General features: G+C 34.5%; 1 long non-coding RNA gene across 1 annotated transcript in view; it reads left to right on the top strand.

Annotated features, from left to right (window-relative positions):
• The first annotated feature begins 345 nt into the window (after positions 1–345).
• Positions 346–12,045, top strand: part of LOC145669232 (uncharacterized) — a 123,808-nt gene continuing 112,108 nt past the window's right edge. The window contains exon 1 of the long non-coding RNA XR_014128171.1: positions 346–400. This is a non-coding gene — a long non-coding RNA (uncharacterized LOC145669232). The remainder of the gene's footprint in view (positions 401–12,045) is intronic.

A 12,045-nucleotide genomic window follows, 5' to 3' on the forward strand; every position in this document is an offset into this window, starting at 1 on the left:
CATTGAGTTTCCAGAGCTCTAGTTGCTATGGAAGTGTATAAAATTTTAGTTCTAAGATTTAACTCTAATAAACATAAAAGTAACCTAATAAAGCAGTGAAAAAGAAAAAAAAAGAGACTATGAAGGCATTATTTGAGGGATGTGGTAAAAGGTAAGGAGAGAGAGCTCCCACCGGAAATAGAATCCTGGTCTCCCACGCCAAAGGCCATAAGCTAACCGCTTAGCCACGAGGGAGCTCAAGAAACTGATTAAAGTATACCTCATGAAATCTTTAATTAGGACACTAGTAAGACAACAGTACGCAGTACTTGAAATTTGTATTAATTGTGTTTGGTCTCCATTTTCAGGTGTGAATACAAGTTTTGAGGATGCGGAGTGCAACGAAGCCGAGGGCAAAATGGTAAGTGCTGAAACCACAGTTTTTAAGGCAGAAAATGTTTTCAGTTCTTTACCGATTTTACTATTTCTGTGGGAGAAACGTTCTTTTGTTCTGGAAATGCAGTTTTGCTACACAGGAATCTCGAAATGAATTGGTAGAACGAAATATTTAAAACTATTTCTGCGATCATTTTTCTTCGCTGCACTTACACTCCACATACAACTCATGTTGTTCTTGGTTCCCCACTTAATGTCGCTGTTTACATATTATTCGAAAGCTGGAAAAGAACTGCTTATTTTTAAAGTTATTCTATGTCACGATATGCCATGTTATTCATCTTCTTATAGAAGATTCAGAAGCTTGTTCGCTTTATATCCAACCACGTTTTACGAGTGTTCACTTTAAGAGATACTGCGTCGTCATTACCGATCATATTCTATTGGGCCCCCAACATTGTGGACTATCACACGACATCACAGTTACCATTATAGCAAGCTCCGGCGCAGGATAGGCATCAGAGGCAGAGGGAAATATTTAATTTCTCAGGTGACATTTTATTGCGAGGTTTTTTACATTAAGTTTTCCACTCAATATTGGTGAACTTACCGTCCTTTTAACCTATTTATAATATGTAACGTTTCATTACGCAGTTAAGGGAATGAAATTAAATCTGTACTAATGATCCACCTTAAGAGGTGGATTTTGAAACTGACTCAGAAATAAATTGAATCCGTAATTAGTAAATAGTATATGCGCTTTTTTGATATATTACTTCTTTCATTGTTGGGAAAGTCTCACTGTATTTGCACTCTACAATGAATAAAACCCAACAATTAAACAAATGCACTAATTATTCTCTGTATTTTCAAGTTGCCTGTGGATAAAATTTGAATATTCATCTCATGACTTTGATTAAATTACTGTCAAATATTGAAATATCCTTACGAAGTACATTGGAAACATACGGGGAACGTGGTGACAACTATTGGTGATAATTGACACTCATCTTAAAATCACTCGTACCACACTTCAAATAAATTAGCGTGATTTCCGTCAACTATAGTTACCACAGGCTAAGTTAAAGCGTGGACATCGTATTCCTATCATATTATCATAGAAACAAAGAATGTGTTCACTGTCAATCTCTGTTTATTAAATTGCCATGTTTCTTCTACGTTACGTAGGCATCATCGGAGTCGACCGTATGGTCGGTTTTCGGCAGAAATATTTCGAAGTTTTGTTAATAGGTTAGTATTTATTTATTGTTATTGCGTCGCTGTTTAGTTCTAATACGGTTGTGGTAGCTGTTCACTAATCCTGACCACTTCTATTGAACAGACACCAAGTTGCAGTTTAGGCTGAGGTGGATGTGTGTATGTATGTATTAACACTTTCCACCCATTGCATAAAAGTGGTGCTTGTTGGGGGAGTGCCTACATTATTGTTATAACTTTTAAAGACATTCGGAAGCTGATGATAAATTATATAATTAATTGGATAGTAATCATAACGTATTACATTTCCTTCACTGAATATATTTTGGCAGGAAGTGTTGAGTTGTGAATGTCCACTTACTTGGCAAGTTATTAAAAATATTCAGCGTATATATGTACGCAAGTGAAGATCTGCTGTATTTGTACGAATATAAAATAAAAGGGAAAAGAAATCGGTTGCTCTTGGAAGTCCTTCTTGCCGCCCTTTTTCGCGTCTCATGGCTCATAAACTTAAACGCAGATTGCAACAGGGATAAAAAGAACATTCTCCTGAGTTTCTTCTGTGGTTTCTCTTTTTCTTTTCTTTTACTTCTTTTTTTAATTTTTTTTAATTGTTGGAGGATATGTTTAGAGTTTTGCTTTGAGGAGAGAACCCGGCATTCTCGGAATGTTGTTTTACGAGGCTAAAGTAAATTGATTGGACGAACCTTAAGGTGGGGTAAGTTTAGTTCGCAAGGTCAGCACTAGGTGGCGCCTGTGGTTTCCGGGAAGGGACCCACCCTCTTGTCATCGTGTTAGATGTATACCTTCGTTACTCTTGTATGAAAAAAATATATATCAGTAAAAAAAAAAAAATCACATATAGTTGTAATGTACCGTGAGGAAAACTATGTAAGAGAAATGCCATACATTCTTTCGAAGACTTGTATATTCACATCCAGTGTTGCCTGATGAATTTAATTATTTATTACAAATTAAATGTTGATGCGGTATATGTAATATTATATCGTGCCCGTGACTTTTCTTGAGGTTCTCCCGTATTCGCACACATTGTAATTCTTCCAAATACTTAATCATTCATTTTCATTAATTAGTTATCTGTTCTCTGTAGCCTAAGGGGATACCTGTTGGACGTTTAATTAAAGATTTCATTTCATTTCGTATCATATCAATATAGCCTCGTGCACTCTAAAATTCTTAGAATATTTTCATTTACTTTTCCTTTTTTTAATGTATAATATTGCAAAATGGTCTCGAGTTCGATTCCCGGTTGGGACACTCGGTCAAAAAAGTGTAAATGCTTTTACAGCTATAGCCATCCTGAGTGAGGTTTTCCTAATTCACACCAGGCAAATGCCGGGTACCTAACATACAGGTCCTAGGCCGCTTCCTTCCTTCCCCAATCCTTTCTTTTTGCCCTTTTCTCAGATAGTGTGATCGCCGAGGGAAGTCATCCTAGAGACCTGCACGGGCCGGGCTTGGGCGGGCCGACTCTATTATTTCTTTGGGCCGGGCCGGGCTTGGGCGGGCCGACTCTATTATTTCTTTGGGCCGGGCCGGGCTTGGGCGGGCCGACACTGATTTCTTTCAGGTCGGGCCGGGCTGGGGTCGATTAATTGCAATTCTTTAATAATTATTGACATTCGTTAAACGACAATTAGAATAAAGGCAAACGTTGAAGAAGTGTGCCCGTGAAAAATGTTACAAAATTAAACTTCTAAAATTTAACGGGCCCGGGCCGGGCTTGGGCCAAGAATTCAAAAAAAATTATCGGGCCGGGCCGGGCTCGGGCCGAAAATCTCCAAAATTTTTCGGGCCCGGGCTGGGCCGGGCCTACGTACATTCGGGCTGGATTGGGCTCGGGCCGAAAAATTCGGCCCTTGCAGGTCTCTAAGTCATCCCTCATACGTGACGGGCTAACATGGCCATAGATGTTGAAAGCCCAGAAATCTAAATCCTAACTCTAATATTGCAAAAAAATTAGAGTGGCGTAAATTGCAGTTTCATAAAATGCTTGAGTTGAATATTATGCTCAGTGATTAAAACAATGGCTCAATACTTGACTGTTCGTCTCCGATTCGAAAGGTCGACAGCAAACTGCTTAAGCTCTCTATACTGCTCTAGTGGGTAAGCACGTAATCCCGAAGTTCGATCCCTGGTTCAATATCCTTCTTGCGCGCGTTATGGTGATTCGGATATAGTCTTGATGCTGAAAAGAAACTCAAGTTTTAGTTGCCAAATGGTTTAAATGGCATTCAGTGGCGGGTTGTGAGGGAAGTAACATTGATAAAAGAAAATGTCGCTGCAATCGAAGGGAAGAAAACTTATCGAACGTCTTCATTGTTGTGCATACCAATTATGACATTAGATAAATTTTCATCCCCTAGCTTGTAGCTATAAAATTATAATTTTTACTGATGTGACTTTCCTCACAAGCCACCAGTATTCTTTTTTTTTTTCCTTCCCCCTAACATTTTTAATGATACATTTAATGTCATGACTCATTGTAGGCATTCATGCAGAAGTTATATTTAAACTTTTTTCTTCTGTTATCATTGAAATTATTTATTTATCTTTGAACTTCAACAGGGATAAACCCCTAATTACAGAAGTCACACATAATTTAAAATACATTATTTCATGTTACACAGAAGAATAATAAAAAAATAAAAAACATGGAAACAAATGTAATCATGAAAGAGAAAAAACAGAAAAGTGTGTCCAGTCAATCATTACATACAGAATTTTCAACTTATTCATTTTACAATCGCAATAACAACACGACCGATATTTTCATTTATATATATTTATATAATATTTATAAACTTCGCTAAATTAATGCTAAAATCTAGTTCTCATGTTTGCTGGCTAATTTATTATACGTCTTGCACATTCTATATAACAAGGAGTTTTGTAAAGAAACAGTTCTGGGTATATTATTTGATAATAAATCTCTTGATCTTAAATTGCATTGTCTTAACATTAAAACTGATTTTTTTGAAGAAAATCAATGTTATTCGTTATTCCATTTATTGACTTATATAAAAATATTTGATCCAACACGTTTATCAGTCAGTCATATACAATTAAACACTTTTAATAATTCTACATATGGAATTCTTTTATTTAAAGCCGATTCATGATATCTCTTATAATAGAGATATCGTAAGAACTTCTTTTAAATATTTGCTAATTGCTTTTGATAGGATTTGAAATCTGGGGACCAAACTATTGATGCATATTCCAATTTACTTCTTATTAAATTATTAAATAATTTAATGGAATATGTGCCCATCAAACTTTGCGTCTTTCTAATTACTAAACTCATTGTCCTATGTGGTTCTGCTACTATATTATCTATAGCGTTCTTAACGACATATTGTGTGTAAACACAACACCCAAATCTTTACTTTCATATTTTCTGGTTATCGCAAAATTACTAATTTATCATTGTTAGTACATTTATAATTAATATATGATATATAATATCATTTGTTTTGATTTAATTTTAATGAATTTTCTACACTCCATTGAAATAAAGAATCTACATCCATTTGTAACCTTTGCTTATCAAGTTCAGTTGTCACTTCTTTGTACAGCTTAAAGTCTCAGCATATAGTATACATTTCGATAGTTAATTTTCATGGATAAACCATTTACATAAATTAGAAATAAGAAGGATCCCAGATTTGATCCCTGTGGAACTCTTTTGAATTTATATTATAAATAAAAATATGATTGAATTTGCCTTTATACTACATACTGTTTTCTTTGGCTAAGGTAAGATGCGATTAACCTTAAAAATGTTATATTCAGCCCAAATATTGATAGCTTTTCCAGGAATATATCATGATTAATTTTATCAAAAGCCTTATTGCAGTCAAAGTAGATAGTATCCACTCTTTTACATTTATTCATTGACTCAAATATATCTTGAGTAAAGTTTACTACGTTAGTTACTATCGACCTATTCTTTAAAAAGCCATGCAAATTATAGCTCTATGTGAGTGAAAATACGATAATACAATATGAATTCTAATAATTTCGCAGGAGCACAAATAATGGAAACCAGTCTATAAGTTTCCATCTCCATATTTAAGTATAGGTGTAACTCTAGATATTTTTCTCTTATCAAGAAATACCTGTTTCGTTATAATTGAATTATATAAAATACATAAAGAGTACCTAAAAATCTTCCCAACATGCTTTGATGACTACATACGGAGGTATACCATCGACACATCAAGATTTCTTTGGTTTCAATTTCTTGATAGCCTGGCAATATATGCTTTTATTTATTTTTCCAATGTTAAAGTACTACACAATTGCATATCTGCAATATCTCTATAATTATATGTTCGTACATTATTAGTATACATCGACTTAAAGTCACAAAACTATCCGATATTGTCTTATTCGTACTATATTCTATCCATCCAATGTCATAACCCTAGAGTTTATTTTGCTAATTTTCTTACTCTGTTTTTAAATCCAGAATGACTTCATATTGTTTCTTATACACAATTCAGTTTCCTTTATAATATTTGTAAGCTATGTCGATCAAATGTTTTACCTTTTTTCTACATTCTTTAAATTTTTCACAGTTACACATAGAGTTCTTTTTATGTTTTATGTTAATAATTCTTTAGTTTTATGTTGCCAATTATTTCTTTTGAAAACCAACATGGGTACTTTTTATTTAAATAAGATTTACTTTGAGGAACATTACTTTTAAATACCTTACGTATACGTGAATAAAAATAGTTAATAGCATCACTTACATCATCAATTTTATCCGATTCACTCCAGTCAGCCTTACTAAGTTCTTCGTCCAAATTTATAAAATTCGCTCTCTTAAAATCATATAATATTACTATTTCATCCATGACATACTTTTCTACTATTTTAGACATTACTGTTAATACAAAAGCCGGATGATGTGCATCGGGTTTTACAAGACAGTTATCTTCTTTGTACACTTAAGTATTTGAATTGATATTTATGAGGACTAAGTCCAGAGTTTCCCATTTTCATTACGAACATTATTTATTGACGTTAAGTTATATATTTTTTTTAATGTAATGCTTTATAACATACCGGTATACCACCATTCACTAATTTATTGTTCGTTCTAGTAATTTGAGATAAAATCTCCAACAATACAAATATTATAGTGGTGAAAATTATTAATTTCTTCACAAATTCCATAAAATTCACTATAGCATTCAGTCTTTGACAACGGGACAAAATAAACAGTTATAAACCAATACACTTTTCCATTCAAATATGTTTTCACAATCAATAAATCAATATCTGTAGTATGTGGTACTTTTATTTCATTTGAAACTAATTGTTGGCTAACGGCTATAATAACACTCTCTCTCCGCGTAGTACCAAATCTATCACAGCGATATACTTTATAGTAATCACCAAATAATTCAGCATTATGTATACCATTTTTAAAACCATGTTTCATTCAAGAATGTCATATTCCAAAAGCAAGTCATAAGATTTGTCCTGAGTCCATCTAATTTTGTGTTCAACCCTCTTACATTTTGATAATAAATAGCTAAGGATCTCGTGTCGCCCATCATTTACATTAGCTTTGAGACATCTTCCAGTGATTTTAGAATAATAACACATTTATCGTCTTGTCTTTTTCTTAATTTTATTCTTCCTGAAAAATCCACCCATAAAATATACGTAGTTCTTTTGTTTTTGTACTCTCCTTGCTTGTCCAAATATTCGTGTACGATAAGATGTGAGACTATGATTTACATAAACTGAGCGATTGTTTTTAAATCCTATATCACTGCATTAAAATTTCTCTTAACCTTTCTCGTTTTTAAAAACTTATGTTTCATGCTACTATTTACAGACCTAACTACAACACCAGCTGACATTTCATGAGGGCGTGTTACTAATCTATGACAAGTACATTGAATATTAATGATTTGAATATTTAAACAAAAATCAACTATTCGAACAACGACTAATTGTACGAATAATTAATTATTTGGATAACCGAATATTGGAGTGATTAGTGGAGTGATCAAACTTTTTTCCAGTGTTTGATATTCCTTGGTCAGCTGTTTAGCTTATGTGCGAGCAACGTAATTACTACTTGCTTAATCTAGGAACTTACTAAGGATACCGGAAATTATGTCATTTAAAATGCTTGCAATGGTCACGGAAGAGCTATCGCAGATTCGCAGTTTCGACTCATTGTCAGAGAATAGTTTAAAATTGATACTGAGTACAGCCTGCTTTTCTTTTACCTATTCCAGGAAATGACACGATATTGGTATTGTGTGTGTAATATATAGGCGTAAGGAAGATAATGTTTGTGGTTTGTAATCTGTGTTTATTACCAAGAAACTTTTTCGTGAATTGGGAGAAGGAAAGAGTCACCCACTAATTTGAGTCTCATAAATTGTGGTCGTGTGCGTTTAAGCCAACTTTTTTTAAATTGAAAGGAAAAGATCTTCAGGGCAGGAACAAGTTTCCTTTCTCCGTAGGTCTTCTTCAAGTATCTGAGTGCTGAAATGTATATATATATATATAAATGTTGTTTAGAGCAGTTATATCATTAGATCATGTAAGAAAGAAATCGTACATGAATAGTGCTTGCTACTACAAGTTATTTCAACACATTTGTAAAATTAATGGTGTTTAATTTATTATTATAATTATTATTAATAATAATAATAATAATAATAATAATAATAATAATAATGACATTGATTGTTTTAATAACATGATACTTCCAATGTTCGTGATTGAATAAAGAAAGAAACACTAGCTACGTACAACACTTGCACCGATATATCTCAATTACTGAGGCGCGAATTCGTGATCAAATGAGGCGTTCTATGTGGTAAGTTACGTACAGTCATTGTTCTGAAATTACATGTGAGATATTCCATTAGGTTGAGGATTAGGAATTAGAGATTTCTGGGCTTTCTTCATCTATGGTATGCTAGCCCGTCACGTATGAGGGATGAAGTCTCCTTCGGTGATCACACTGTCCGGTGGAATTTGGGAGAAAGAAAGGAATGGGGAAGGAAGGTGCCTGGAACCATTATATAAGATATCATCCCGGGCATTTGCCTGATATGAATTAGGGAAACCCAGGAAATCCTCCTTAGGATCAGGCTTTAACACATTTTCATTGAGCGTCCCCCGACCTCTCGCACCAAAGACGATAGTGTCAACGACTACGCTACGTGGGTCCACATTTGAGATATTCGAGTAGTAGTATTAGTACTAAACTGCTCTGTGGCAAACAGTTCCTGTGCCTATATGTATAGTTCCTCTTGCCCCAGAAAATAGTTTCAAAATGCATTTTTAGAAAATAAGCCTTGAGTTCACCCTTTCCCCGAACGCCTCATATATATGTGTATATACACTCTTACTATGTCCACGTTTCTCACGATGTGAATATAGTATTTGTTTTCTACACATCGAATGATTTCAATTCGAGAAATGAATGTTTTGAATAATTTTAACTGTAATATTTATGGATGGTAGGCAGTGGCGTATTTAGTGGGTGGGCTATCGGGCTCATGCCCCTCCCGAAATAAATTTGTTAGTTTTTCGCATTCCACGTACAACAACAATCCTCCATACCATTTCTAAGAATTTCATTGACTTTCTATTTTCTTATGCTCTTTGTTCAGAAATAATAGCTGCTGTATTTGTCAAATTTCATTCCAAGTAAGGACTGTTTTCATTTTCATTCATTCTACTCGTATGTTTATTTTTCTTAGTTTTTTACTTTCTATCGTTTATCCTATCATACTTTCGACCGTTGTTAATAGTGATTCAAGTAGGCCGTCGTCAGTAACAGCAACATTAAGAGAAGCAGATAAGATTAAGAAGAGAAACTGGTATTCCATACCAACTTGCACAGATATCAACATAACGGTACTTTAGTTATTATAGCAAAGGAATATTTAAATCGTTTAGTTATAAATAAAGGTAAATGTTTGAATTAAAGAAAACCAAGAGGGGGGAATAAGTAGCCCGGGAAATTAGGTAGGCCAAGAGGATGCTTTGTTTTTCTTCTTTGAATAGAATATAATCCTAGATTTACTGCTAAATGTTTGTATCATATCACGTAAGATTCACCAGTGTGCAATTGTTTCAATGAAAACTTCAATCAGTATATTTCAGCTTCAACTGGTCTCAACATTTTCTTTAAGGTAAAAACATAGGTGTACACAAATAAAACTGAATATTTCCATTTTTTCTAAAATGAAATCAGTTAAGTTGAAATGATTACAAGTTTTCAATATGTGTTTGCAGGAGCGTCATTTCAGATTTGCCTGTGGGGGATTCCTCCATCGACATACGAGCTTCACGTTTTTTCCCTAGTATATTAGTAGACAATCGATTAAAATATATTTAAGTCTCAAACTCAGGTGGGCGATTACCCCCTCCGCTAACCGTGTTGTGCATAGCCCTCCCCGAAACAAAATCCTAAATACGCCACCGATGGTAGGAATCGTATCATGGAGGCGCTTACGCGAAAAGAGACGAGACATATTCCTGATTTTCATTATTTTTTGAGGTACTGAGATGATTTATGGTGACCATACGGGTTGGGAAAGCAACGAACGAGAAGGTACAGAACAGAGTGGGTATAAAGTTTGAAAAGATAATTTCTTTCTGTTTGTCGACTCTGTTTCTCTCGTAGTAGCGCTTCGGATACTTGGTTCAATATCAAGGGTCTTCATTACGTACCAATATCTCCTACTTTTGAACACAGACTATTTAACACTTTCAAAACGCTATTACGTAAACTAATAATATTCTTGCTTTTCATATAGTACGGAAAATGTAGTGTCCGTCAGTTATGAGCGTTACAAGCTGCAGCTGCTCACTGAGATTTTGTGGCCTGACTGTAAGAATAAGCATGTCTACAGTTATTAGTTTTTAATAACATTTTGCAGATGTCATCTGGTTCAGTTTTCAAATTTTTAATATTGTTATTGTTTTAAATGAACAGCTGTGAGGAACATAAGTAAAAATACTTGAAACCTTGATCTCTTTGGGAAGATCTGTTGTATTTTTTAAAATCTAATTTAAAAAGAACAGCGTATGATTTTTTCTTTTATGTGTACAATGTAAATGAAATAAATGAACTTTGAAAAGTTTACTAAGCTCCACTCACGGAATACAACCCCACGCCATTTTTCTATGTAAATCTAAGGAGTATCTCATACAGACCAAATAGAGGAGGTTTGATTTCGTGTGTTCTGTTTCGAGTAAAGTTTTAATGAATTGTGGGTGTGCCCAAGTATTTTCCTCTATTCAGGAATATTAAAATTACGTATACTGTAAGTAGTGACCTTTTTACCAGATTGTGCAGGAAGAATCATGTTAAGCAGACAGCAAGTTAGTGTAAATCAAAATATGTAAATGGTGGCAGGCAATCGACCTTTCCATTGTTGCTTAGTTCTCTCTTCCCCTTGCCCTTCTTTCATATTGCCTTCCACGTTTAAAACAAATGAAGCGTATTACGTAAGGAAGGAACTTCCGTTGATTTCTATCTTTTCTGGGAATTGTCTTTAGCATAAGTTTATTCAGTTACAATCCATCATTTGCTTCAAGATTACGAATACGTCGTATACAAATATTCTTTCGTAAGATGGTGAATTGATTGTTTAGATAGATAATCATTCATTGTATGTTAGAGTTGTAATCACATCTAACTATAATAAAGTGAGTTTTCTAAGCAAATTTCCATATATACAGTCAGTGGCGTATTTAGAGGGGGGGCTTCCGGGCTTAAGCCCCCCCGAAATCTTACTTACTATAGTAAAGTATATGAAATATCTTGCAGAATTTTCACATTTTCAGGCAAAGCCCCCCCCCGAAAGAGGAAAAGCCCCTCCCGAAACAAAATCGTAAATACGCCACTGAACCTGTTTACTTCGGTCACGCATCTATAGAATCATGGAATAATAAGCTTGGTTGAATTGGAGCTGAGCGTCCCTTTCGAAATTTTTCTTCGGACGCCCATGTGCGGTGGTCGGTAAGCAAACGTAATATATTTTGACTCGTATTTCGAAGAATTAGTCCTTTCTTGAAAATCCAGAGGGGGCAATTGCCTAATTGTCGCCCATGCTTTCATTAATCATTTTTCTTAGCCCAAGTAGCATAACGTGGATGAGAGATTTGTTTTATTGTTTATCAACGAAACGTAGTTGGGTTCTGTGTTAAAATTCGACCGTCTTATGCAGACATTCTCCCGCAATATTTCTTTCACTTGGTATACTGACGTACACTTTGTTCCCTTTTACTTCTAAACTGCAGTTAACAAAACAATCACTATTCAAAAACTCGATTGGCTGGTGATGCCTCACTCGTTCACTTATCGAAAGAGGGTAAGTTGTACACGTGCTTTTCGATGTATCTTACTATATAGAGAACATGCAGCAGAACTTC

This window comes from Thermobia domestica, chromosome 13 (assembly GCF_964235325.1).
Source record: "Thermobia domestica chromosome 13, izTheDome1.hap1.1, whole genome shotgun sequence".
Classification (NCBI taxonomy): domain Eukaryota; kingdom Metazoa; phylum Arthropoda; class Insecta; order Zygentoma; family Lepismatidae; genus Thermobia; species Thermobia domestica.